The following is a 26,731-nucleotide window of genomic DNA, read 5'->3' as shown; positions in this document are numbered from 1 at the left end:
AGTTAGTATATTAAGTATCTCAACTTATTATCATATCTGTCAATTCGTTGCCATGGCAGTCTTGTGGGAAGACATCTGCAGATGTTCCTATCCTAAAATATCCAAAAGCTGGTGTTAGTTCATATTCCTGTGGCTGCCTGGTGTCATTATATACAAAACTTCCCCCTCAAATATTCTATTCCCAGTTCCCCAAGACTCAGGGGTGACTGTTGGGCCATTTATCTGTGCCAAAGTTCAAAGGCCTTGAGCCTTATGCTAACTGCTGAAGCCAACATCCTACAGGATACAGGCCTGTACGTTTCTTGTGATACTGCTAGGTAAAATAAATGCTAAATCTAGCTCTAGAGGCTACAGCTATCAGTTCTATCAGTCGGGATGTAAATCTCAAGAAACTCATCATGTCCACGGAGCCAGTTGCAGTTTAATTATGTAACTAGGGTTGCAAACTTTGTAATGTGTAAAAACCGGACACTCCAGCTGGAGTACCAGAACCTCCCATGCCCTGTTCCTTCCCCGAGGCCTCACCCCTGTCCTGCCTCTCCCCTGAGGCCCTGCCCCTACCCCAACCCTTCCTCCTGAGGCCCCACCTCCTGTTCACTCCTCTTTCCCCCTCTCCCACATCTCTCGCTACTCTTCCTCTCTCTCCCCCTTTCTGTGTGGGTCAGGAGGGACTCGTATGCAGAGCCGGGGCTGAGAGCTGCAGCTGCCAGATGCAGAGAGGAAGTGGCCCCGGATAAGTAGGGGCTAGCACGGGTGATGACTTGGTGCCTCCCCACCTCCCTCACCTGCAGTAACTGGACTTTGGGTGTCCAGTCACTAGATCTGACTGGACACTGTCAGGTACCCTTTTAGACCAGACTTTGTGGTTGAAAACTAGACCCCCCCCCCCCGGCCACCCTATGTGTAACAGAGCAGAATGTGTCCAACTGTGTTCCCCCATCCGGAAAATGAGGCCATGTCCAAGATTGTGGGTGCACCCCACTTTCGCTAAACTGTCCCTCCTCCATTCAACTCACATTAAGCCAGTCCATCAACCTAACATAAAACGAATCAACCAGCCCTTAAGCTCCAGGCATTGCAGTCTTCCTACCGTCCCCTGGAGGCAGGCTGGCAGGGGGCTGTTGCTCCTCTGTCGTCCTAGGCCCTTCTGCCTCCCCTTCTCTCTTAGGAACCTAATTCTGCTGACCTGCTGTACTGGAGCAGACCATGCAGAACTACAATGGCTCTGCTCGTTCACTTCAGCAGGGACCCATAGAGAGGTGATGGACGACTGTTCTTCTTTCTCAAAGACCCTGTAGAGTCCCACAATGCCCCCCTCCACCCTGCTGTTCCACATACATATGAGAGCATTGAGAGAGATGGGGAGATGCCAACAATACACTGACTCCGAGCCATATATCCCATTACAAAGAGCATCTCAAGGCTATTGCAGTGCCTAGGTACCTACCAACACCTGCAGGAAGAGCGACTGGATCAAATCTTGTAAGCTGCTGAGAGGTTGAAGATGACCGAGATGTTCATTGCCATGTTGCAGGCCTTACAGTAACAATATCACATTACAAGAAAAAGCAGCAAATTATAAGACAAATACAATATACAGAGACAAGACAAATCAATGAAGAAAAGAAATAGCAGTCAACCTGGGCCATCAGACCATTTCCCCCTTGGCCTCAAGCATGAGAATTGCAGACAGCCCTCCTATGGTATTTTCCTGAGGGTAATGAATCAATCCAGCCGTATGATCTTCCACCCTGTCGGTTATAAATGAGGTATTCTTCATCTGAGGCAATCTTAGCTCCTCTCCACTTTACCAAGCCTTCCTCACAGGATTTCAAAGATCCCCCTCCCCCCCCCCCCCCCCCGCACACACACACCTTTCTCCTAATTAGCCTTTTGGCAGCAGAATGAGCTAGAAACTAGAAACCCATTTCTTGAACAACGTATCGGCTCCTGTGCGTCATGGGGAAATCATTCAATAAACAGGAGTGCTGCAGAAGTTGCTTTTTTCCTGCCCTTTGTTATTTGTGGCTGGAAGCATCTTTGAAGGGATTCATCGTTCATGGAACGCAGCGACTACGCTAAGAGTAAACAGACCTTCACTGAAACTCCCAGACCGGTTTTCATTTCCACTGCTCTCCCTTGACTCCTTCTGCCAGGGAATGGTCTTTAAACTGTGCAGGAAATTAAAGCCCTGATTCCTGACCTGATCCAATCAGATGGTACTGGTGATGGGGATCCCATTCAATCAGTATTTAGAAGGATAGACAGGATTTGGCTCTTATGTAAGGGGAAATCTTTTCCCTATGCTTGACAAAGAAGTCTTCTGCTAAAGCTTAGTTCATCATCCCTCATATTCCTCTGTCCCTGCTCACCATCTCTACGGTACACCCTGTCTCTATCTCTCAGACTACCCCTGTAGCATGCTCTCTCTTATGTCTACCCATCCACATATTTCTCTTTTTCTTCAGATCACTATCCATCTCTTCTCTCTTACCCTCCTCTCCCCTGTATTTCTGTACATCTCTCCTTTCCACTTGAGAAGTGAGAAATGTTTAGAATGAAATAGAAAAATGCTCTCTGAGTTTTTTCATTCCTTATTATGAATGCAAGTATTGTCCTGTTTTCATGATAGAGTTGTCAAACGTTGCAAATATTTGTGCTCAGAAATGGTCCTGTTTCCCCATTTACCAGAAAAAGGTAAAAATGTACATTTTCACATGTTCTCAGTATGGAAATATCCATTTTGCAGAACTTCAGGGAACAGCCCAAATTTAAAGAATAAAAATCCCTGAAATGGCAAAAATGTTTGCATGAAATTTCACAATTAAAAATTATTCCACTTCTGCAGATACCAATACTCACCTCTTTGGATCTTCTTTCTCTGTTTAATATGGTCAGGTTCAGGCATTCAGGAGAGAAAAGGCATCGACTTTATTAATCTGGGACCTCACTGACCCTCCAAACAGATCCTACCAAAGATGTATCACTCACATTCCGGCAGCCCACAGAGAGATGCTCTCTTCCCCCTCCTGGTGAGATCCTTATTTATTGCACCACAAATGAACCATGAAAGCATCTTTAATATGTTTCCACCTACCGAGCAACGACTGCACCTATTAATTCTCTGTCTAGCTAACCTTGTACCTGCCTAGCTGTTGTCTGTCTGTATCAGTATTGTATCTGCCTAGCTAATGATTCACCATCCTGTCAGTGTATTCAGAGATTTGTCAGTGTTACTGCCATTAAACAGGAGTTGTTGGGGGAGGGGGAGTAATCTAATGGAGAAAAACACCTTATTCTGTTATTCATCATTTCCTTGGCTGCTATCTTGTTCCTGGACAAAAGGACACTATACAAAGACTTGTATTGACATTTCTGACAATCTAGGAATTAACCATTGGGGAGAGGCAGAGCCATTTTGGGATCAGTCCACGTTTGTTGTCTCACATCTGGTTTGTTTAATGTGTGTCAGTGAGAGGTTTTGTCTAGACAGCTGCCTTACAATCAAGGGCTGGATTGCATGGATCAGAAGCGAATGCAAGTCAAAAGAAAAGCAATCAAATATGAGACAGACAGCAGACTCTCATGTGTGTTACAGCTGACATGAGAATGAGCATGGCGGGGAGAAGGTCAGTTAGCTTGTGAAGAACAGCACCAAGGAACTTCTGAGAAATGCCCATCGAAATCCAACATGCCACAGGAATGGTCTTATATCAGCTAAGCAAATCAACCATCCAGACCCTATCGCCACAAATGGAAAGAGCTTTGTCCCAGAAAGCTGTGAAAGGAACCAACCTATCGAAAGAATCGACTACCAGTATAAAGCCAAATCCTGAGCCCCTTGCTCATGGGCACGCAGCAAGTACAGGCCGCGTACATCATGCTGGATTAGAGAGGAGCAGTAGCTGGGCAGCTAGAGGCTAACCTGCAATGCTGGAACTTTGGGTTCAATTCCTGAATGCTGCTACAGGCTCTCTCTGCATCCTTGGGAAATCTTTTAACTTCTCTGTGCCTCTAGCTGGTCTACTTACACTGCAAGCTCTCTACAACAGTGACCATCTCTTCCCACAGGTATGTACAGCACCTTCCACAATGGAGCTCTGAGCTCAGCTGAGCCCGCAAAGCACTAACATAATACCGTAAAGTGCCACTGAGTTCAAAACAATGCCCCTTGGAAATGACCTGGCGATTTTTCCCACATCAGCTATTCCTGGGAAAGCTGTTCAAGTCCAGGCAAGGCTCTCCCCTGTAGCTCAGCCTGATCTGACCAGCAGAGCATGTCCCCTCTGCTTCAAACAGCATCACCTGCTCCAAAGGTCTCGGGAACTCTGGGGTGGATGCAGGAGGCAGGGCAGACCACAGTGCAGCTCTCCGCCTGTCCAGCTGGCCCTGCAGTAAAGCAGCCTTTTCGTCAGGATGCTGGAGCAAAGGGGACATGCAGGAAAGGGGGATGTGTAGGTGCAAGGGGCTGATCTCACAGGGTCCTTTTACTGGAGTCTCACCAAGACTCGCTATAAAGCAGAGCTTAGGCCGTTTCTCTGAAAGCATAGGGCAATTCACTACAGGAGACAGGAGAGCCCACATGGCTGAATTTCTCCATGCAGCTGCCAAAGGGGGGAGCTCATCTCCGCCCCTTGTCACAGATTTCTCTTTGGCTGGGCGAAGCAGGGTCTAACGCGCAACTCGAGGGCATCTCTCTGGCTGTGACACAATAAGTGGGACCTGTGAACTGAGGATCTCAAAGCACTTTGTGAATAGTAAGAGGCAGAGGCAGCAGATAGGGATGCATGTGGGACTCAGGAAACTTGGATCCATTCCCGACTCTGCCACTGCTCTGCTGCGTGGCCTTGCGCAGGTCATTGCCCCCCTTTGTGCCTCTGTTTCCCCTCCCACACTCTACCCATCTTAGCTATTACAATTGGAAGCCCTCCAAGGCAGGGACTATCTTTCACTGTGCATTTGCACAGGCCCCAGCGCAATGGACTCGTGCACTGCTGCGGTACAGTTAACCCTAATGTGTGTGCATGAGGAGCACGGATAGGACCCTTCTCCATCTTATACCCAGGCACAATCCCAATCCCTGCATGACCGTGGAGACTGCTTCATGCCAGCGGCCCGAAGGTACAAGCCTCCCTAGCACAGTGGGAACATGGCTGTGCCCCCTCTCTGCCATCCTGCCGAGTTGATCAGAGATTCATAGAAGATTAGGGTTGGAAGAGACCTCAGGAGGTCATCTAGTCCAACCCCCTGCTCAAAGCAGGAACACCACCAACTAAATCATCCCAGCCAGGGTTTGTCAAGCCTGACCTTGAAAACCTCTAAGGATGGAGATTCCACCACCCCCCTAGGTAACCCGTTCCAGTGCTTTACCACCCTCCTAGTGAAATAGTGCTTCCTAATATCCAATCTAGACCTCCCCCACTGCAACTTCAGACCATTGCTCCTTGTTCTGTCATCTGCCACCACTGAGAACAGCCGAGCTCCATCCTCTTTGGAACCCCCCTTCAGGTAGTTGAAGGCTGCTATCAAATCCCCCCTCATTCTTCTCTTCTGCAAACTAAATAAGCCCAGTTCCCTCAGCCTCTCTTCATAAGTCATGTGCCCCGGCTCCCTAATAATTTTTGTTGCCCTCTGCTGGACTCTCTCCAATTTGTCCACATCCTTTCTGTAGTGGGGGAGAAGGGGGGCAAAACTGGATGCAATGCTCCAGATGTGGCCTCACCGGTGCCAAATAGAGGGGAATAATCACCTCCCTCGATCTGTCCTCCTTGAGGGTGGGGCAGTGTTTCAAGGGGACACGGTGTCACAGCAGTTTGGTAGCCTTAATTGGCCCTGGAGGGCAGGGCTCAGGTCTGAACAATCATAGGCCACAAATGATCAGAGTTTGAGGCAGTGAAGCTATTCTGTAGAAAGCATATGTCTGTGTCCAGTATAGCATCCTGCAGCACGGAGGGAAATCGCTGCTCCGGAGAGAGCTCTCCTGTTCCACAGAGCTGTGCTTCGCCCCCTCCCCCATGTCCTTCGCTGATGAAGATGAGGTTGTTGTTTCATTCTGCTCCGGGGCATGTTACCAAGACCCAAGAGAGGCGTCCTGATGAGTCCCAGCTGCCTGACGAGGCCCCTCTAGTGCCAGCGGAGAGGGGCACGTCAGGCTTTGTACTGAGCAGCTTTTAGTATTTAATGTCTGCAGGAAGGTTTTGGCAGCAGAGGCCAAGGTAGATGGATGCTTCATCCGGGGCCTGTCAATCTCCCTCTGTTGAATGGCCCTGAGGCATTTCACAAGAGGCAAACAGGCATTTACTCCATGTCCAGCCTGTCTTCATTCCCTGGTCTGCATTTAGTGGAGGAAGGGGAGCTGGACTCCCCTGACTCACATTCCCCCTCAGGTTGGAGACGATGCGGGCCCAAGTCTCCCCGTGGGTTGCTCCCTGGGTTCTGCAGTTAAGGGAGCAATGCCCCACAAACAGCTGGCTCCCTCAGACACTGGCAGATCCACAGGGAGGGGGTGCTCTCCATGTGAGAATGGAGAGGCCACAACTCAGCCTATGGCCCATCAGGCCAACGAAAGCCGAGATTTGACATAAGGAGAAGCAGTAAGTTCTTCCATGTATTGGGGCAGGGAGTTCCGGAGAGAAGACGCCTCTTTGCAGGCTCACAGTCACAAGGCTCATCCTCGGACTCTCTGCTCCTCACTTCAGCTCTGAAACGTGTCAAGGATCCTGTGCTCTTCTGGACTAGGACTTGGGTGGAGAGACCTGGAAATGCTGCCTTTGCAGAGTCCAAGCCAGGTTTTACACAGTGCCCTGTGCATGCTCACGCAGGAGGAGTGTTGGGGAAGAGGGCTGTGCTGCTGTCAGACCTCCAGCCAGTTGGCCTCCTTCAATAAACTTTGCAGTTCTTTTATCTTAATACCAGGGCTTAGTGCGTTAACTACTACGGGCTCCCACTCACCTCGGACACACAGTACACACCAGAGGGGTACACACCAGAGGGGAGAACAGTCCCAAGATGCAAGGTGCAATGCAATGCACCTGGGTCCCTATGCCACTCAGTCTGGTCTGTCTGGTCAGAGTCTGGCCTTTCCATGACTGGTGCACCTAGGATTTGCTGCTTTCTGTGAAAACGGGGTTGGAACAGAAATCCTGATGGGTTCTTTGCTGCCCCAGTGTAAGAAGCAGCACTGTTCTGATCCACAGGTCCCAACAGGAAACAAGATTCATGGAGGTTGAGAGAGATCAGCTGAAAAACCCTGAATAGCGTCGGTGGTAATCCTAGCTTCTCAGCCAAGCTCCCAAATGCATCTGGACGTCTCAGAGCCTACAGTAGCGGGGGCTTGGCTAACCTGGGAAACCTTCGGCGCGGGCCAAGTCATCGCTGTTTGTGCTGTACAGATATTTTAATTAGAACAGTGTCTCCAGTCTGGTGTGCAAGCTGAATGATCAAGCAGGGCCTCTGCTTCTGGTGTTCCTTACGCAATAGTGTGTGTGTCACACACACACACCTCCAGGGGAGGGAGAACAGGTGCTGCCACCAATGTACTGGTACTCAGAAGACAGCATAGGGACTTTATACCCCAAAGGATCTTGCACATGATACAACGTAGCCCAGGTTATGTAGAACGGGAGCGCTGGTGTTTGGTCCACATGACAGCTTGCCCCCTATGGAATTTGGACATCTGCTTCCAATTCCATAGCATTTGCTGTTCGGAAGGAAGTGGAACTGCTCGGGAGAATGAGATCTGGAGACTTTTGCCCGCTTGGTTCAAATGCAGCCAAACTTCGCAGTGGCCCAAAGTTGTTCCCATGGTATAAGAGGAGTTGGGGAATCTCAGCGCAGTGGGCAGGTGAGCACATTGCGTTTAGCACTGACTGGCAGTCTGGTGCTCAACCTCAGCAGAGAGACCAAAGATTGAACGGACCGTGGAGACTCAGCTGCACTAGTATCCTTAGTGGAGGGCCTCCAGCTCTGGGATAGGACCAGCTGGCAGGACACCTCTGCTGCCTGCCCTGTCGCTCAATAGAGAAGTCCTAGGAGCTGACGGCACGCCTAGCGCTGTCCACTTGTGACGATTCACGAGCACGGAATCCAGTGAAACCACAAGGCAGAGTGGGTAGGTAATGAGTCCTGAACTGGCTCTGGGGTGCTCAGGAGCCTCCTGGTGGTAGGGGGTGTTTACGGCAGATCTCTGAAACCCTCTGGATCAGATTTACTAGACTAGGATCCTTACCTTTTAACTCATAGGCAAGAGAGAAGCCCCTGCTGGCTAATGTCAAGCCATTGGTGTCAGGACTTAGTGGCTTAGTACTGTTAAAACCCTACTCATACTGAGCCTTCTTTCTTACCACTAGCTGATAGAAGATATGGCATTCTCATCATCCCACCGAATGCTCCCCTCCTAAACTCTGCTCTACACCCGCGAGTCCAGGAGACATCACGATGTCAAGCTTTTAGCTCTGAATCCTCTTATGGGAGAAGATGTGGGCACGAAGGAGGGAGGGACGGAGGGCGGCAAGGGGTGGGGAGGGTGCTGAATTGCCGAGCTCAGAGCTTGCATAGATCTGCTATTAAAAATCAACTAGAAAGTGGGATCCAGCCATGAACTGGTTATTACAGCAGCTCCTAGAAGCCCCAAGTAAGATCAGGGTCTCCATCACACTGGTGCCATACATGCACACAGTGTAATTTCCAGCTCAGGGAGATGGACACGCACTAGCTTCTATTGAGCAGGTGTGCTAAAAATAGCAGCGTGGCTGTGACGGAACAGGCGGCTGCTGTCCAAGCACAATCCCATCCCAAGTCCATATTCAGGGGTTAGCCTGAGCCACCACCTGTGGCCACACCACTATCTTTAGTGCGCGAACTCCCGCTGCGGTGTAGATGTACCCACAGTGAATGGGGGACAAGGGAAAGGCACTGAAGCCTGGAACGAGTGGAAGGGCCTTGGCTGGTCACAGGGCTGCTCAGGGCAGAATACGGTAACTCCTCACTTAATGCCCTCTGCTTTAACGTTGTTACGGTGCCGATCAATTAGGGAACACGCTCGTTTCAAGTTGTGCAATGCTCCCTTAGAAGGTCGTTTGGCAGACGCCTGCTTTGTCCACTGCCTGCAGCAAGAGCAGCCCTTCGGAGCGAGCTGGGGGGGGGCTTGGAGCCAGGGTGGACCGGCAGCCCCCCATCAGCTCCCCTAAGTTCCCTGTGCAGCAGCCACCCAGCAGGCTAGCAATTGCCAGCAGTTCAGCTGACCCTCCCACCACTGCCAGGTGCTGCTCCTGCCCTCTGCCTTGGGGCTGCTCCCGGGAGCCTCCTGCTTGCGGGGGGGTGGGTGGGAAGAGGGGTGCTAATGTCAGGGTTGTCCCCCTCCCCCCACTTCTTTACTTCATCTCCACAGAGCGGGAGACGGGGGGACGACGACAGGACAGGGCTCTCAGGACGGAGGGAGCTGGCAGCTGATCTACTTAAAAAGGCACGGTACTTAGAGTGGGGTCAGCGTATTTAAAGGGGCAATGTGCGTCTCTCTCACACACAGGGGGTGTGTGTCTCTCTCTCACATACACACTGTGTGTCTCTGTCTGTCTCTCTCTGCCATGCTGGGTCTCCTCCCTCCATTTGTGCTGCCTTGTAGAGTGTGAGGCTACATTAACATGTTAACCCTTGAGGGCTCAGCCGAGTGCTCCTTCATCACTTAGCAGTAAGGCATTCCCTGGGGAATATCCCACCCGTTGACTCCTCCTCAACCAAGCTACACAATCATCATTGCTGTGCACAGTATTACGTTGTTTGTTTAAACTTATACTGTGTGTGTGTGTGTGTGTGTGTATTAATGTAAATGGGGGGTGGGGGGTGTCAGGTTCCAAGGAAATTTTTTTTCACCAGATTAATTCTTATGGGGAAATTGGATTTGCTTAACATTGTTTCGCTTAAAGTAGCATTTTTTAGGAACAGAACTACACCGTTAAGCAAGGAGTTACTGTATACCAGTAAGGGAAGGGGGCACTTTCCCCCACTCCTGGCTGGCTAAAGAGGGGGGAATCCTCTGGGATGCAGTGTTGTCAATTGATTTGCTTTTTGTGTTTGTGACTCTTTTAAGGCCCTATCCTGCGGGCTTCTTAAAGGAGTGAGGCTTGGCACCATATTTCCACCCCCTGGCTGGCAAGCCCACCCACCAGTTGCGCTGTCCTAGCCCTGAAGGGCTTACAATCCAAACAAGCGAGATGGACAAACTATTCAGATTCCAAAGCGAGAAGGGGCCATTGTGATCATCTAGTCTGACCTCCTGTATCACACAGCCCAGAGACCTGCCTGCCTCAGAGCAGAGAAAAACATCTGCTCTTGATTTAAATGTGGCTAGTGCTGGAGAATCAACCCCGAGCCTGGGTAAATTGTTCCAGTGGTTAATCCCTCTCTCACTGTTAAAAATTAACACCTCATTTCCAGCCTGAATTTGCTAGCTTCAACTTCCAGCCATTGGATCGTGTTACACCTTTCTCTGCTAGAGTGAAGAGCCATTATTAAATATTTGTTCCCCACCTAGATAATTACTGGCTGTAATTAAGTCATCCCTTAATCTTCTTTTTGGTAAACTAAATAGATTGAGCTCCTTGAGTCTATCATTAGAAGGCAGGTTTTCCAATCCTTGAATCATTTGCGTGGTTCTTTGCTGAACCCTCTCTTATTTATCAACTTCCTTCTTGAATAAAGGCATGTCTCTCTTTGACAGAATCCAGAGAGAGATTAAGAGGCTTGCCCAAGGTCACACAAGGAATTGGTAGCAGAGCTAGAAACTGAACCCCAATCTTGTGAGTCCCAGTCTACTGCATTAACCACCAGACCAGCCTTCCTCTTTCTGCTTCAGCATTGCCTGGGTGGGAACCGAGTGTTATCTCATTCCTGGACATTACTGATCTCAAGCTCAATCTTCAAGTGGGGGCTTTGGGACTGCCAGCTGGAGCTGGCTGAACTGCTGTGTGTTGTATCTCTCATTAAAGAGGCATGTCTCACCTGTGAGTCTTGGTAAAAGAAGAGTTCTGGGTGGTAGGGAGAGGGTAGAGGGTCACTGCTGACCTCCCCAGCACCCTCCCAATCAGAATAAACTGATGCTGATCCAAACTGAAGCCAGGATGAGTAGAGCAGCCTTTAACCTGTCTCTAAAATCTGTATTAAAAGCTGTATTTCTAGAGCACATCTCTGACCTCATTTAATTGTGAAAGGCAGTTTGCTCTTGCTTAGCAGAGCATCTTGGGAAATGAAAAAGCCACTGACAGCCACAGACAAGAATTGATAGGAACAAGCCCTGTTGTAATCAGGAGTCCAGGAAGCCATGAACCTCTCAGCCTGGACCCTTGGGGCCAGGTGCATTTCTGCCATAATGGTGTTCCAGCAGGGACATATCTGTCCTAATATCTGTCCTAATATTCTTTGGAGAATAGCCAGTTCTCCAAAGAAGTGCTGTGTGGGACGCAAGGGAGCCTGGGGGTGGGAGGGAGCTGGCAGGGGGAAGAAGGCTCAGTTCTTGTAGTCACTATCAAATCCTCTCCTCCACACCACTATGAGATAAGCAGAATGGGGAGGATGCCACCTATTCCCATTTTGCCTGGGAACCCTACTCTCCCAGACCTGGCAGAAATGTGAGATGAGATACCATGGGCCATGTTTTCTTCTTAAAATACAGGTGAGTTTTATGTCACAAGAAGCCAAATAATTTGTTGCCTTTCCCTGTGGCTCTCAACACCTCTTACAATCACTAAGCTTCCCAACACCCTTCTGAGGAAGGTAGAAGTGTTGTTATCCCTAATTACAGATGGGGAAACTGAGGCACAGGAGTAGGAGTGAGGGATGACTCACCCATGGTCATGAAGCAAGGCAGTGACAGAGGCAGGAATTAGAACCCAGGTCTCCTCCTTTGGGGCATTAATAGCTCCATGCTGCCTGGCTCTCCTGTGTACATAATATGGTATTGCTGATATGAGCGGAACATGAAGGCTAGCAGCAGTAGATAATGTACAGCAAAGTGGAACAGGAAAAGAGGCCCTCACTGATTGCCCCTGGCAAGGGAAGCAGAAACAGGACGAAAGCATCACCCAGAAAAACCCATGCAATTAGCAGCTGCAGCAGCTTGCAGAGAGAGGGATGGAAGAGTAACGTGCACTTCCGGCACTGGGAGCTGCTCTGTGAATACCAGCAATGGAAGGTAATGAACAAATACAGATGCAGGGCACCAGTGCCGTGTGTTCCCAGGATTAGGGCTGTGGGGGTTTACAGCACCTCCTTTCAATAAGCACCCCCTTTCCACAGTCGCACATGTGGTGTCATCACTGGACTTGTAGCAATGCTCCCGACTGGGTCAGCTGCAGGGACTGATCCCGGGGTCACAGTGGCCTGAGCTAATAGGCCAGCTGTCACAGTGCTGGAGGTGGTCCCGCCACTAGAGGGGGACACAGAGCAGACTGTGTTCGTGCCAGTTTGTAAGCACTTGTTTGTAAGCTGGGAAATGTTTGTAAGCACATAGAGAACTGGAGTTTGGTAGCATTCAAGCGCTCACTGTGCCTGGATGGGATTGGCTTCCCGAGGGACAGGGGCAGGGAAATGCCAGGCCCAGGCCGTCTCAGTAAAGGATCAGTGAATGTAATGCTGGTAAAAGGGGCCAGACTGACAACCCGCTAGACCTACGTTCCTTGATTAATCTCAGAAGAGGTAGTAGCCGTGCCACCCCCCTACCAACGTGCCTCTCTCTTGCACTGCAAGGGCTGTGCCTAGGGATGGGAGAGTTCAGCTCCTGCACCCACTGAGTCCTTGTTCTCACTCCTGAGCCTGTCCACAAGGGAGCCAATCAGTGCTGGCAACGGTGGTGAGGTTGTTTGTGGACACGGCCACCGGGGATTGGTCCTAGAGCCCTGATTCATTTCACACCCCTCCGAAGGCCACAGACCCTGGCCCCGGGCTGGATGAAGCTCAGTGACCACAAGCTCCTTAAACTGCAGTTTTTAGCCTCATCTCACAGGGATGAATTCCCACAGCACAGCTAGAAAGGAGCCCAGCGGGTGGCATGATCTCGGCCCAACCACATGCAAGGAGCTGGGCTCCAAATGCCAAACACCTTCCTACTTCCATAGCGTGCAAGGGCCATGTGTTGTGCTCCTGTTCATGCAAGGGGAACGAGTGGTGAGGGAATATGGCTGTGAAGGCAGGAAACCCAAACCAGCCTGAGGAGGGAAGGATGCATGGAAGGCGGGCTGGACAGTGGGAGTCATTTTGAGTTTACTGGCTGCTCATCAGCCTTGTCCTTCCCTGGCAGCCACAAGGTACACAAGCTGCACTGGGTCACAGGACTGCACCCTCCCTGCACAGAGCAGGGCCGGAGCCTGAGACCATGGAGCTCCATTCTAGAAAGAGCGCGGCCCATCATTTAACATCAGGGCCTATGGAGAGACTAGGTGAGAGATCATGGGTGCAGCTCACCCCTGAACTGTGGCAATCTACGATTATTTTGTTCACTTCAATGAGCAATCACTGGATGATAGTAACTTTTTGTCATTGCTGGATTCACAGAGCATCCCAGAGGTGAAAGAGTCAATCGCTCACCGTTATATCCTCCAAACCATCCAGCCTTTTAAAGCACAAATATTCATCTAGAATCTTGGGTTTGTTACACCCACAGACACACAAAAACCAATGACAATGTTTTCTATTTAAAGGCCATGTCTCTCTGTTTCTTGCAAGAGGATTCTCACATCATCATATTGCACCAGAAGCAACAAAGGATCCGAGTCACTTGAAAATTGAATCTGGATTTCAAACATTACACTTTTCTGGGGTATTTTGTTTCACTGCATTGCAGAGTAAGCAGTCATGGGATAAGAGGGAAGGGCCTCTCCTGGATCAGTAACTGGTTAAATAATAGGATAAAAAGGACAGGAATAAATGGTGAGTTTTTAGAATGGAAAGAGGTAAATAGTGGTGTCCCTAAAAGGGCTGTAGGGAGACCTGTTCAACATATTCATAAATGATCTGGAAAAAGGGGTAAACAGTAAGGTGGCAAAATTTGCAGATGATACAAAATTACTCAAGATAGTTAAGACCCGGGCAGACTGCAAAGAGTTACAAAGGGATCTCACAAAACTGGGTGACTGGGCAACAAAATGGCAGATGACATACAATGTTGATAAATACAAAGTAATACACATTGGAAAACATAATCCCAACTGTACATATAAAATGATGGGGTCTAAATTAGCTGTTACCACTCAAGAAAGAGATCTTGGAGTCATTGTGGATAGTTCTCTGAAAAATCCACTCAATGTGCAGTGGCCATCAAAAAAGCTAACAATGTTAGGAACCATTAGGAAAGGGATAGATAATAAGACAGAAAATATCACAATGCCACTATAGAAATCCATAGTCTGCCCATACCTTGAGTATTGTGTGCAGTTCTGGTCTCCCCAACTCAAAAAATATACATTAGAATTGGAAAAGCTAAAGCGAAGGGCAGCAAAAATGATGAGGGGGATGGAACAGCTTCCATATGAGGAGAGATTAAAAAGACTGGGACTTTTCAGCTTGTAAGAGAAACCACTAAGAGGGAGATGTGGAGACAGTGAATCAGGAAGTGTTATTTACTCCTTCTCATAACACAAGAACTAGAGGTAACCCAATGAAATTAATAGGCAGCAGGTTTAAAACAAACAAAAGGAAATATTTTTTCACACAATGCAGTGTCAACGTGTGGAACTCTTTGCCAGAGGAGGTTGTGAAGGCCAAAACTATAACAGGGTTCAAAAAAGAACTAGACAAGTTCATGGAGGATAGGTTCATCAATGGCTATTAGCCAAGATGGGCAGGGGTGCACCCTGTGCTCTGGCTATTCCTAAACCTCTGACTGCCAGAAGCTGGGAGTGGATGACAGGGAATGGATCACTCAATGATGACCTGTTCTGTTCATTCCCTCTGACGCACCTGGCATTGGCCGCTGTCAGAAGACAGGATCCTGGGCTAGATGGACCATTGGTCTGACCCAGTATGGCCATTCTTATGTTCTTAGATAAGGAATGGCTGAAATAGCGCAGATACAGGTTTTGATTTTACCCCTGGAGTGATCAGCTATGGGGTTTGGGGGTTGTGTTAGTGCAGTGGCAGAGTTGAGAACAGAACCCAGGAGTCCTGACTCCCATTCCTGGAAGGGGAAGGGCTGGGAGGGAGTCTCTCCCCAGAAAACTGCAGCCCAATCAATGGTGCAACCCAAGAAGCTTCAGAGAAACTTCCACACTTGCAGGTGTTTGATCCTGCACTTTACCATGAGCGATCCCCTCATCGCTCAGTTCCAGCTTTGTTGACTGATGGGGGAGGGGACAGAATGCCCTTTGGGGAAGCTCCTTGGAATCAGAGAGAGGCTCAAGCTGCAAAAATTCAGATCCATGGTATGATTTCAACCCCTCACCCCACCCCCAAAAAACCCCAGGCTGCTTGGGTCTGGGGTTTGCTCCGACCCCATCTCTGCTCACAATAAGGTTCCCTCTGAGGTTCTCTGTTTGCTTCGTTAGCCCCACCCCAAGGGGCAAAGGGGAGATTATTCCATTTCCAGCCTCATTTCATCCCACTCGAGTGTACTGGCTGCTACTCCCATGGCAAACCCTGTGGAAATGGCTTTGCTGCCCGGGCTTCCCCTCCTGTGCCCTGAACCATAGCCAGGCAACAAAGCCGCTGGAGGAGCTCCTGGAATGTTTAGAGACAGAAAACTGTCCCCATGCCCCCTCCCAGGCACTTCCATCTTTGTTCTGTTGCAGGAAAGACGTGCCTGCTCGGTGCTCAGTCTGCTGCTCATGATGCTCCTGAAGATCACAGAGACCAACACCCCTGTGCAACTCTATGGGCTGAAGCAGCAGTGCCGAGGCCTTATGCTGGCCCTCTGCACAGGGTCAATTTCACCCACGGAGAAGCAACAGGAAAGACATGCGCAGGCAGATTTACAACTCTAGGCAGGCCACTGGGTTTATGCACTCCCACAGCTTACCAGGTCAGTTCCAGGTTACTTACTTGCCCCATGGATCACCTAGTCAATTTCCAGTGTACTGTGCAGGAGCTGGCTAGCTCTGGGGTGACTACAACCCTATCATCTGCCTCCAGGCAGCCTGAAGGTGGATATTTTTTCTGCCCAGCACCCAGACGGGCTCCAGGATGGACTCTGATACAGTGCAATGGAGAAAGCCTAGGCAAGGGTTAGATCTAGGCCAGATGTTTATTCAGTGCAGCGGGGGGGGGGGGGGGGGCAGGACAGTCCACTGGGTAGTTTTGTTTAGCTGCATTGTGTGCACAGCATTACAGACCTAGGGGCAGAACCTCAGCAGGTGGAAACTGGCATTGCACTGTTGAAGCCAGTAGATTTGCACCCTCTGAGTTTCTGTTCCTTCCTGTTTCACTTGTACAATCTCCAGGGGCCGGGTGCTGGAACCATAAGGAGACATTGAGAGGGAGGGAGGGATTAAGTGAAAGATTTGCAGGCAACCATGAATTTCTGCTTCATCTGACCATAGGCACTTGGCACTGATGCAGAGGCCACATTTGAAATCGCTTAGTCCCTTGTATAAATGCAACAGTGGAATTCCTGACAATTGAAGAGCCATCTTCATTGTATGTTTCTGGATAGATCAGCTGGTGCACTTTGGGCAGGTGGATGCAGTAACTGAGCACCCACTTACTCAATCCACAGGCACGAATGGGGGGGTTTCGTGCGCACAATCAGATTTTTGATACTAAGGAGACCTGTTGAAAATTTGGCCTCTAATTTTTTCCCAGTCTATCCATCTCTGCAGCAGTCTAGTAGATGAAATGTTGCCACAGTTTTTTGTGGGACCTAAAACTCAACTTTGATTGCACGCCCTGCTGGCTCTTCAGCATATGTAAACTCCCAAGTTATGGCCTCACTCATGGAACTCTTTCCAAACCTCATTCTTTACAGAATAGGCGACTCTCTTTACCGCAGGTGAGGAAACTGTTGTACACAGCAGTGCAGGGACCTGCCCAAGGTCACACAGCAGGTCAGCATCAAGACTGAGATGCTGGTCTCTTAGTAGGCAGCCCAATGCCTGACCCACCCTCTCTGTGTATTCATCTGTAAAATGGGGATAACACTGACTGTGAATGTCTTCAATCCAGTATATCTTCAGATTTTGCCTGTGGTAAATATCATTCCCACCTCTTACAAATGGAAACATTGAATTGTCTGGCTTTTAAAGCAATTTACCTGGGATGCATGGTCATCTAATGGATTACCCATCATGCCAGGAGCCATCAGACCTGGATTCTGCTCCTGGATCTAAGTAGAACTGGTTGTGTGCTCCTGGATAAGTCACTTCCCCTCTCCAAGTTTCATTTCCAGTACATAGGGGAGCAATGTGCTATATGGACAGTCTCTCATTGGTGACAGTGGGAATGTAACTGTATAATGCAGGATCTCCTGCCTCTCAGCCTTACACTGCAGTCACTAGACCTGGTGGGTTTTGTGCACTTTGGTTGTTTTCAAAAGTTGGCTGTGAAATTTGCTTTTTGTGGTTTTATGCAAATATCCAGTAAGTATTTTGCACCTTTTTTTCTGGAACAGGACATTTTAAATTTGTGTGAAATTGCTCCTGATTCAAAAAGGCAAAAGGAGGCAGATTTAGCATGGAAAAAAATAAATCCCTTTGGTTGCACATATTCCACTGTGACCAAATGCACCCTGTGTTCACGCCCAATGCACTATGGCATGATATAATGATCTTTGTATAAATTATGCCTTGTGAGGTATCATTTGTAAATTAATGCCTCACTGGTCAATATTATCATGGTGAAATGTATTTAGCAACATTATAAAGTTATGAACATAAGCTGAAATTATGACAAATGTGGCTACCAGACAAGTCTGGGGAGTGGATAGTCCTTTATCTTTGAGAAACAAGTTAAGCTGAAGTCTCTAGCTAGGTGTCATCAAAGTTGAAGAGCAATTACCTGTCAAATGACCATTCTTTGGCAAGGAAGGGAGAAAAAACAGATATGCATTTTAGCAAACATCAGCATGGAACTGCTTTCACCACAAGACTCCATGAGTCCAACCTCACAGCAGGAATGAACTTTATCTAGGGGTGACTTTGGGAAAATGCATTTCAAGGGGGACTGGGCTATAAAAGTGAGGGGCAAAACATGATATCTCTCTCTTTCACCTAAGACAACACAAGAAGCAGCCATGTGACTTTGGAATAGATCCTGACCTGAAATTTGGTTACTGGGAGCATGTGGTAACAATTTTACCTTGAACCAAGTCTAAGTTTGTTAAGTTTTATTTACTAGAAAGCATTTTAACTTTATTTCTCTTGTAACCATTTCTGACTTGAATGCCTTATACTTGTACTCACTTAAAACCTCTCTTTTTGTAATTAAACTTGATTTATTCTTTAGTCAAAACTAATCCAGTGTTGTTTTACAGGGGCAACAGACCTCCAATATCTGGACTGTCCAGGAGACGGCTGGACAGTGCAGAACCCATGTTTTGTTTTGTTTTGGGGGTGGCGGGAGATCCAGGACTGGGAGTGTGTTGGGTTCTCCCTGCAAGTGGTAACCCAGGCTGGTGAAAGGCAGAGAGTGCTGACAGGCTGCTGCTACACACAGACACTCAGGGTGTGACCTGTAAGTGGCCCAGGTGGGAGCTACAGCAGCAAAGCATCGTGATGCATCCCCAGCTTCAGGGCAGGAAGTGACAAGGAATGTCACATTCCAGGGTGCAATGTAGACCAGTGAGGAGCTGTTCCCCTCACTCTGGAATATGACATTCACCCAGATCAAATAAAACCTTTTCTGGGACCTTGAAAAAGTCACTTCCAAGGCCAAGCATTTTTTTCATTGAACTTCGTTGTCTGCGACACCTTGTTTGTAGCCTAAAAACAAAAAATATTTCTGTTTTCATACCAGATTTTCCCTTTATCCTTTGATGCTGCTTTCCCCCCACCCCAGCACGATCAGAAGAGAATAACAGCAGCAGTGTGAAGTACAAGTGCAAATCTTATGTTTTCCATATACAACCATATACTTTCAATCTGAATGACCTATTCTAAGTTAAGGAAAACAGCAACTGAGAGCACGGGATGTGTTCTTCCTCTCTAACAGCTGGAACCAACTCTGAGAACACAATGGCTGCCCCAGGCAGAGTTCTTAGAAATGGAAAGGGACAGCACGCACCAAGCAAGGATACTACAGCTTCATAGCTGTCTGCACCAAGTACATGCAAAAAAGTCTTTTGGAAACTTCCCTAACAGGGATCTATAGTGTTTCAAAATGTGTGTGTGTGTGTGTAAGGTCTCACACAACCAAAACTTGCATTAATTGTTAACTATTATTATTATTAATAATAATAACAACAACAACTTGTATTGCAGCAGCACCTAGAGACCCCAGCTGAGATCAGGGCCCCATTGGGCTGGGCACTGAATGGGTACACACTAAGAGCTGGTCCCTGCCCCAAAGTGCTTGCAGTCTAAACAGACCAGGCAGACAAAGAAAGGGATACAGCCTTCTTTAGATTGTCAGCACTTCATGGCAGGGGTTGTGTCTTACCTGTGTTTGCACAAGAGGGGAACAGTAATGATTGGGAACTACTATAATAGTAATTAATAGCATACAATGAATTTTGGCAAGAAAATGGTCACAAATTTCTCCCAGTTCTGGGTCGCAGGCATTTCTCTTGCATTTACCCTTGTTGCAGTGGTGCACGTGCAGTGGGATGGGGGTAGACACATGGCGAGTGGGGAGCAAATAAGGAGCTGTGTGGGGTTTGGGGAGTGAATAAATCAAGTATGTGCACACATGCATTTTGTTCACAAGGCTAGGGACGTGCAAATCAACACCTGGAACTGTCCACGTTTAGCTTTAATTCCCTGGCCATAGAGTTTGTTCCAGCCAACCTCAAAAGCCCCTGTGGTTTCAGCTGGAGAATGTATCCTCTGCTCTTTAACTGGAGCCTGATCCAAATCCCACTGAAGCCAACCCTCTTGTTGACTTCAGCGAGCTTTGGCTTAGGCCCCTGTTATGTGGCATTGGTTGTGTGTGGTTAGAAAGATGTCACATTTCACCCATTGGTCAGACCATCCCTACATATACAGGACAATGCTTGAAAAGTTTGCCAGACAGACGGGTATCACAATTTGATCCCTGGCAGAGGCTGTGCACAGAGCACAGGTGGATTCTGGGAGTAGTATTTTCACTTTAGCAGGTGACGGTATGACGCACAGTAACACCACCCTGAGCACTGAATGTACAGTCTCCACACGCCCCCTTCCCTCGTGGAGAGTTGAGCTGACACAGTGATGAGTTGGAAGCAGGAGATGCTTCCAATGAATGAATGAGACAGCTAATGAATATTCAAAATTGGCAAAGCAGATCGCTTTCAGCTAAATTTGCTCACAATATAGGGTAAATTAAGGCGCAGGAGGAACGCGTTAGAAATAAAGATGAAAAGAACACATTGTACAGAGTCAGAAAAGTAGGATTAGCCAAAATCTGACAATGTACACAAACAGACTAAAATAAAGTTCCTTTCACACAGGAAATAATGCAGAGAATTGGATCGACGATCGCAGTGGGTTCCTATGGAAACATGATCTTTTTTATTTAAAAAAGGGAAGGATTTGGGGGGAGTGCCCGGGAAAGACGAGATACGCAGACGGTCTAAGCACAGAGGGCACGCACTCAGAAAGGGTTATATTGAACAAGACACCCTCGTGTGGAGGGAAGGGCCAAGAAGGAAAGGAAGGATCCACTGAGAGTTTCTCAGGCAAAAGCCGCTCCGTGATGGAAACGTGGTGGCCCTGGGAACTGCTGGGGTTCTCCAGCGCCAAGGCTGACTGAGCGGCCAGGCAAGGGTCCCAGCCTGGGGCCTGGCAGGTGGAGGAGTAAGCATCGTCTCGGACCTCGACAGCAAAGCCACTGGACCCCGCTGCGTGCAGCAGCTGCTGCTAGGATGACAATGCTTTCCCCTCGCTAGAGGCTTTAGGTGAAGATCTCAAAGCACTTTGCAAATATTAGGGCTTAAATGGGGCCTAAGCCCCATGCTGGTCCTCTGCACAAGGGTGAATTTCACGCATTATGCTGTACACCCAAGGGGAAGGTAAGTGTTCATTAGACCTATTTAAGAGGTCAGGTTAAGTTACAAGTCATCCAGTTATCAAGAATCAAGTTATGACACTGAAACAATGGCACAACCCAGGAGTTCTGGCTCCTAGACCTATGTGCTAACCGCTGGGCAGTGTGCAGGCCATCTCTAGCTTAGGTTTGGAGAATCAGGCTAATTCAACCTAAGGAACTAGGAGATCTGGGTGTTTTCTAGAGCACTCTTGTAGCTCTTATCTGGGAGTGGGTGAGAAGAGAGCTGGGTTCTTGTGCTATCTCCACTATGGACTCACTGTGGGCACTCAGGCAAATCACTCACCTATCTCACTGTCCTGGTCTGTGAAATGGATATGAGGCATTGTCAGGGGAATGTGTTGTTGGTAGGCTGTGAAGCATGATACAAGTATATAGGACATTGTCAGGCTTGTCATGGGAGCAATGGGCTCATCCATTGCAAAGATGGGAAGTTCAAACCATGCAAGATCCCAAATGTTTTTTCATTCCTCTGAATTATTCAGACCCTTTGGGTCTGCAAAATCAGGCTGGTGATCTCATCAGAACAGGGTTCCTCACAGGATGATGGTAGATCTGCCTCTGGTCTGGGCAGATCCAGATAAGCCAAAGGCCAAGCAAACTTGAGAGAGCATCTTCAGAACTGTGAGCAGGAACCTCTCCCTTGGTCAGAAAGAGATCTCGGTGGAGACCTGGAGAAGGTTCTGGTTAGTTCTCATTGTGTCCGGCAGAGGTTGCCACTGAGGAGAGGAGGAGGATATTGCAGTAGCACCAAGAGGCCCCAGCCAGGATCAGGGACCTTTATACTAGGTGCTGTACAGAGAGGGTCAGAGAGAGACTGGAAGCTGTTTGGAAAAGGAGCTAACTAAGCGAGCCAGGCAGGGGAGGGGAGAGAAGTATTCTCTTCTCCTCCCCAGTTACAGATGGTGAGCTCAGGTCCAGAAAGATTAAGGGCCAGATTTTTAAAAGAGCCCCAGACCCACAACTGGTGCCATGAGTTCCCAAAAAGCTCAGCAAGCTGGGTACTGGCTGTAGAGGGAACAGGCACACGGAGAAGCAAGGGAAAACCTGCCCCTAAGTGACTTGCCCAAGGTTGCCAGGGCAATCTGTGGCAGAGCCGGGGGGCAGACCCCAATTCTCCTGAGGCCCAGTCTGGTGCCTTCGCTGCAAGACTTTTCTTGCTCAACTCCTGCTCAGAGAAAGGGGCGGTCGCCACCCATGGTGAATGTAAAGGTGTTTGGACAGATGTGGGCTGGCAGCTGGAGGCCTGTGCGCCCTGGATCTGCTCTGAGCGCCGAGGACACATGTACACGGCAGGCAGAGGTCTGACTGCAGCACGTGCAGACCTGTCTGCCCTAGCTCACTCCAATAACAAGAGCAGTGAAGCTGTAGCAGCATGGGCTAGCAGCTCGAGGGCATGCCCAGGGTCCTAGGCAAGGTCCCTGTGCAGCTGTAGCTATGGTCACTTGAGCTAATTAGATCAAATCGAGCTTGGGCTCATCTACACTGCTGCAGTCAGACCTCTGAATTCAGCATAGACAGACCCAGAGACGTGCTGGGACAGAGGGGAAGCCAGGAGCCAAGGCAGCTCTTACACCTGGCCAGAGCATGACACATGGCGCTGGTGGAAAGAGATGGTCCTTTAGTCCCTTGCCTCCATTACCAGACATGCAACAGGGTGACAAAAGATTAATACCCCAAGGCCATGGCAGGGCTCAGGAGCTTCCGCTTCCAGGGACTGCTCTTCTAGCTGGACTTGTTTGGGTGGCAAGGAGGCATTCACCCAAGAGGCATTCAGTGCCATGCAGAACTGCCAGCTGCATGGGGAAAGGAGAGTAAGCCAGAGTGCGGGCAGCAGCGGGATGTGGGCAAGCATGCCCACGCTCAGGAAGCCCATCAGAGTTAGAGATGGGCCCAGCCCTTCCAGAACTGAACTGGGGTGGTTGGACCCAGGCTTCTGTTTCAGATCAGTCCCTTAGTGCTTCTCTGAATCCCCCCTTGTACTTTCAAATGGAGGCAGGATCCTTCTTCGGTTCCTGTCCTAAACTGTTGCATAGTGTAAGCAGCTGCCATGATCTACCTCAGAGGTAGCTGCATGTCAGTGGTGGGTGAAGCGACCCTTCTAGACTGTATCGTCTCCCTACCCCTCACATGGGGTGCCATGAGGCTTAATTAGCGAATGCTTCTGTGCTGTTCATTTGAAGTATTGTTAGCACTAAATCGATGTAATTATGAAACCACTAGAATCCCAGGATCCTTCCATAAAGCTAGGAACCCAACTGAGGAGGTGGGAGTGAGATTTCTTTCATGGCAGGGGTGGATCTGGAAAGCTTTAGGGGAACATGTCTCTTGAGCTGACCCACTTTCCCCTTGGTTTATAGAAAAATCCTTTCCAGTCTGGGCCATCTCCGCTCTGAAGGAACTGGAGTGAACAGGGGAGGACAGTAAGGCTGGGAGGTGGGGAGCTACCTTCACTCTCCTATGTGACAGAGCTAGAGTGACACTGAATGGGTCTTGGGGCATCTTGGCCAGGTCCTGCCTCCCCCTCTGCTTTGGAACCATGGGACTCAACCAAAGGGAAGAACGCCACAACTCCCGCTTGCCACCTCCTCATCTGTGCTGATTCCAAGGGCCCCGAGCCCCAGGGTGGCTAATGCTGGGAGCAGCGAGGAGAGGAGAAAGCTGCATGCAACTTACTGCGCCAAGTCCCAGCAGCAGCGCTGGGCTGTTGATTCAAATTGCAGCCACTTACAGCCATGCCCGGTGAGCGTGAGGCATTACCAGGCTGCTTGGCGTGCATTTCACCCCCACTTGGCACTGGTGTGCCCAGCTAGATGAGGCGCAGGCTGGTGGGGGATCAGGTGCACAGCAGCTACAGAACACATTGCCACAAAGCGCCTCCCAAACACGGCCTAGCGACTCCCCACAGACAGCCCAGCACTGCCACTGTGCAGAGGGGAAACCAAGGCATGGCGAGGTGAAGCAAGTCGCCTAGCATGGCCGTACAGAGGGAGCCAGCATCTGTCAGGAGTCCTAGCTCCCAGACTTGTGTTTAGGCCGCTGCCCGGGCCTTCCTGGAACAGGAAGGTGGCTGGTAATGCTGGCCCCCATCTCCACGGCTCCTAAAGCATCCTGCCCCAAAGGGCAAACTTCTCCCCACCTGCCCCTCCAACACCTCACAAGGCGTGTCATTTCCACAGGGGACTTTGCCCCCTAACTTGTAGGTCTGCGGGGAAGGCCAGCTGCAGGCTGGGAGTGGGGACAAGAGCTCAAGGCGAATGGGAAAGAGACCAGACTGTGGGGAGAGAAGGGGACCAAAAAAAAAAGAGTTGGACGAGGGAGGCTTCTTGGGCCATTGGGTAGGAGAAGAAATAGCCCAGTCTGGTCCCAGCTGATCCATTTGGGGCTGGCTCTGTCCCCTTCAGGCTTGAATGGAAATGGGGGCAGGGGAGGGGGCCAGGCAATCCCCTTGGAGACAGCATGAGGGAGGCGTGCCACTGGCCCTCCTGAGCTGAGCAGTGTGCTCGTGACCCAGCTGCTGTCCCAGCACAGGGTCGTGGAGCTGGATTCCCAGGCACTGAGCCCAAGGCGGCAGGCTCTCTTCCAATGCCCAGCCAGAGCAGGATTCTCAAGGTAACCCCCTCTGTGGGCAGTGCAGGGTGATGGGGCAAGCTCTAGGGAGCCCAGCATCCTGGGCAAGTACAATCTCGCTCCAGGAAGCCTGGAGCACAGATTCTAACACCTTTGTTCCATACATGCATACAACTCCTTACACACCGACCTTACGTACATCTCACCATGCTTGTGATGATCGGTGCGATGTAAGCGTCTGTTTGATACCTCATGCGACAGTCTTTATAGCTAAATAAATACAGCAGCAATGTGTTAGGAGTTGCTGACAGAGCAGTGAATCCCTGGCTAGCTGGCACCAAGGGGCCTCTGTGGCACCCAGCAGCCCAGACCTCCTCTATGCCTTGGGCAGGTGATGGGGGGGTAACTAGATCAGATCTGTGCAGCATTTTGGAGAGAGAACCTATGACATCATTGCCAAGTGTCACTTACTCCCTAGGAAGGTTAACATTACCCCTGCACTCAGTTACTATCACTTTATTCCAGTTTCATCAGCAGGATGGGCACAAACACTGTACCAGGCGCTGCACAAACTCATTGTAAAGTCTTGTCTGCACACAGAAGTTGTACTGCTTTAACTTTACCAGGACAGTTAAAACTTGTACAACCCACCTAGGAAAGGGAAAAAGCTGCACTGATACAAGGCAGCTTTATACTGGTATAACTGTGTCTGCACTGGCATCACTAGATAAGACTGTGATGGTTTTACCAAAGTCACATGGTTAAACTGATACAAAGATGTGTGTAGACCAGACATAACCAGATAAAGTTTGGGAGGGGAAACTGAGGCATGGAGCCATCATGTCACCCAGCAGACTAGTGGCAGAACTGGGAGTAGAAGCCAGGTTTGCTGAGCCACAGGCCAGTTCACCACCCAATGCACCATGCTGCCTCTTGTGGCAGACTGCCTCACTCTTCCAGCATGTTTGCAGGATGAGGAAAATTAGAGGCCCATCCATCAGCCTGACGGTGAGCAAGTCTAGGAGCAGCCCCTGCCAGGTGAGATAAGTTTCAGCTGATGGCACCGGCGGAGGCTGGCAGGGACTCTGTCATGATGGTGCAGAGAAGGGAAACCAAAGAGATTACAAATAAATCCTACGTCCACTTTATTTTTTCTATCTAACAGTTCTGCAAAGTTTTTGACTGGTTCAGGAATTCTGGGTGGGTTCATAGCAGCTGCAACCAGGCTGGGAAGGCCATTGAGATGACAGAAGAACAGAAAGGGTGAGGGAGTGGGGATCGGACTACAGGGAAGGGGAACATCTTGTGGAAAGAGAGAAAATGCAATAAAACAGCAAGCTGTGACTGAAGGGGAAATGACCAGGACCCTGGCATGCTTTAAATCAGCCTGCATCAGGAGAGAGGGGGAGTCCCATCCCGTCTCATGCCTCTGGGCAGGGGGCTGTTTTCTGGCACGACAGGCTTTGATCAGTTCCTATAAAGAGGATAAATTAATAGCTTTGTATAGCATGGTCAGTGACAGAGCACTGACCTGGGAGTCAGGACAGCTGGGCTTTGACTGGGACCTAGGGTAAGTTACTTCCCCTCTCAACCTTTCTCTGGCCTGCTTGGACTGTAAACTCTCCAGGTGTGTGTACAGCGCCTAGCACAATGGGGCCCTGACCTCAACTGTGGCCTCCTGAGGCTGCTGTTATATGAAAAGCAATCAATGTGTCAACGATTTCCATGTTTGTTAAACTACAGAGGTGACCCACTCCACCTTGCCCTCGGGAAACTTTTTCTTGCCCAGCTTCTCTAAGAGCTGCTTGAAAGATGTGGCAAACATACGGCCTGGGGCCGCGAAGAGCAAGAATCTGGTGTAAGAATCACAGCTGCCACGAGACTGGAATCGGGGAAAAAGGCAAGAAAAGCCACTGAATAGGATGGTGCCTCAGCCTTACACCTCCACCCTCCCACACCCCACCCTGCTACAGCACAGTACCCGCCAGTACCCTTAGCCAAC

The sequence above is a fragment of the Lepidochelys kempii genome, chromosome 13 (genome assembly GCF_965140285.1).
Source record: "Lepidochelys kempii isolate rLepKem1 chromosome 13, rLepKem1.hap1, whole genome shotgun sequence".
Taxonomy (NCBI): domain Eukaryota; kingdom Metazoa; phylum Chordata; order Testudines; family Cheloniidae; genus Lepidochelys; species Lepidochelys kempii.
The sequence above is the reverse complement of the archived record's forward strand: the minus strand, read 5'-3'. Positions refer to the sequence as shown.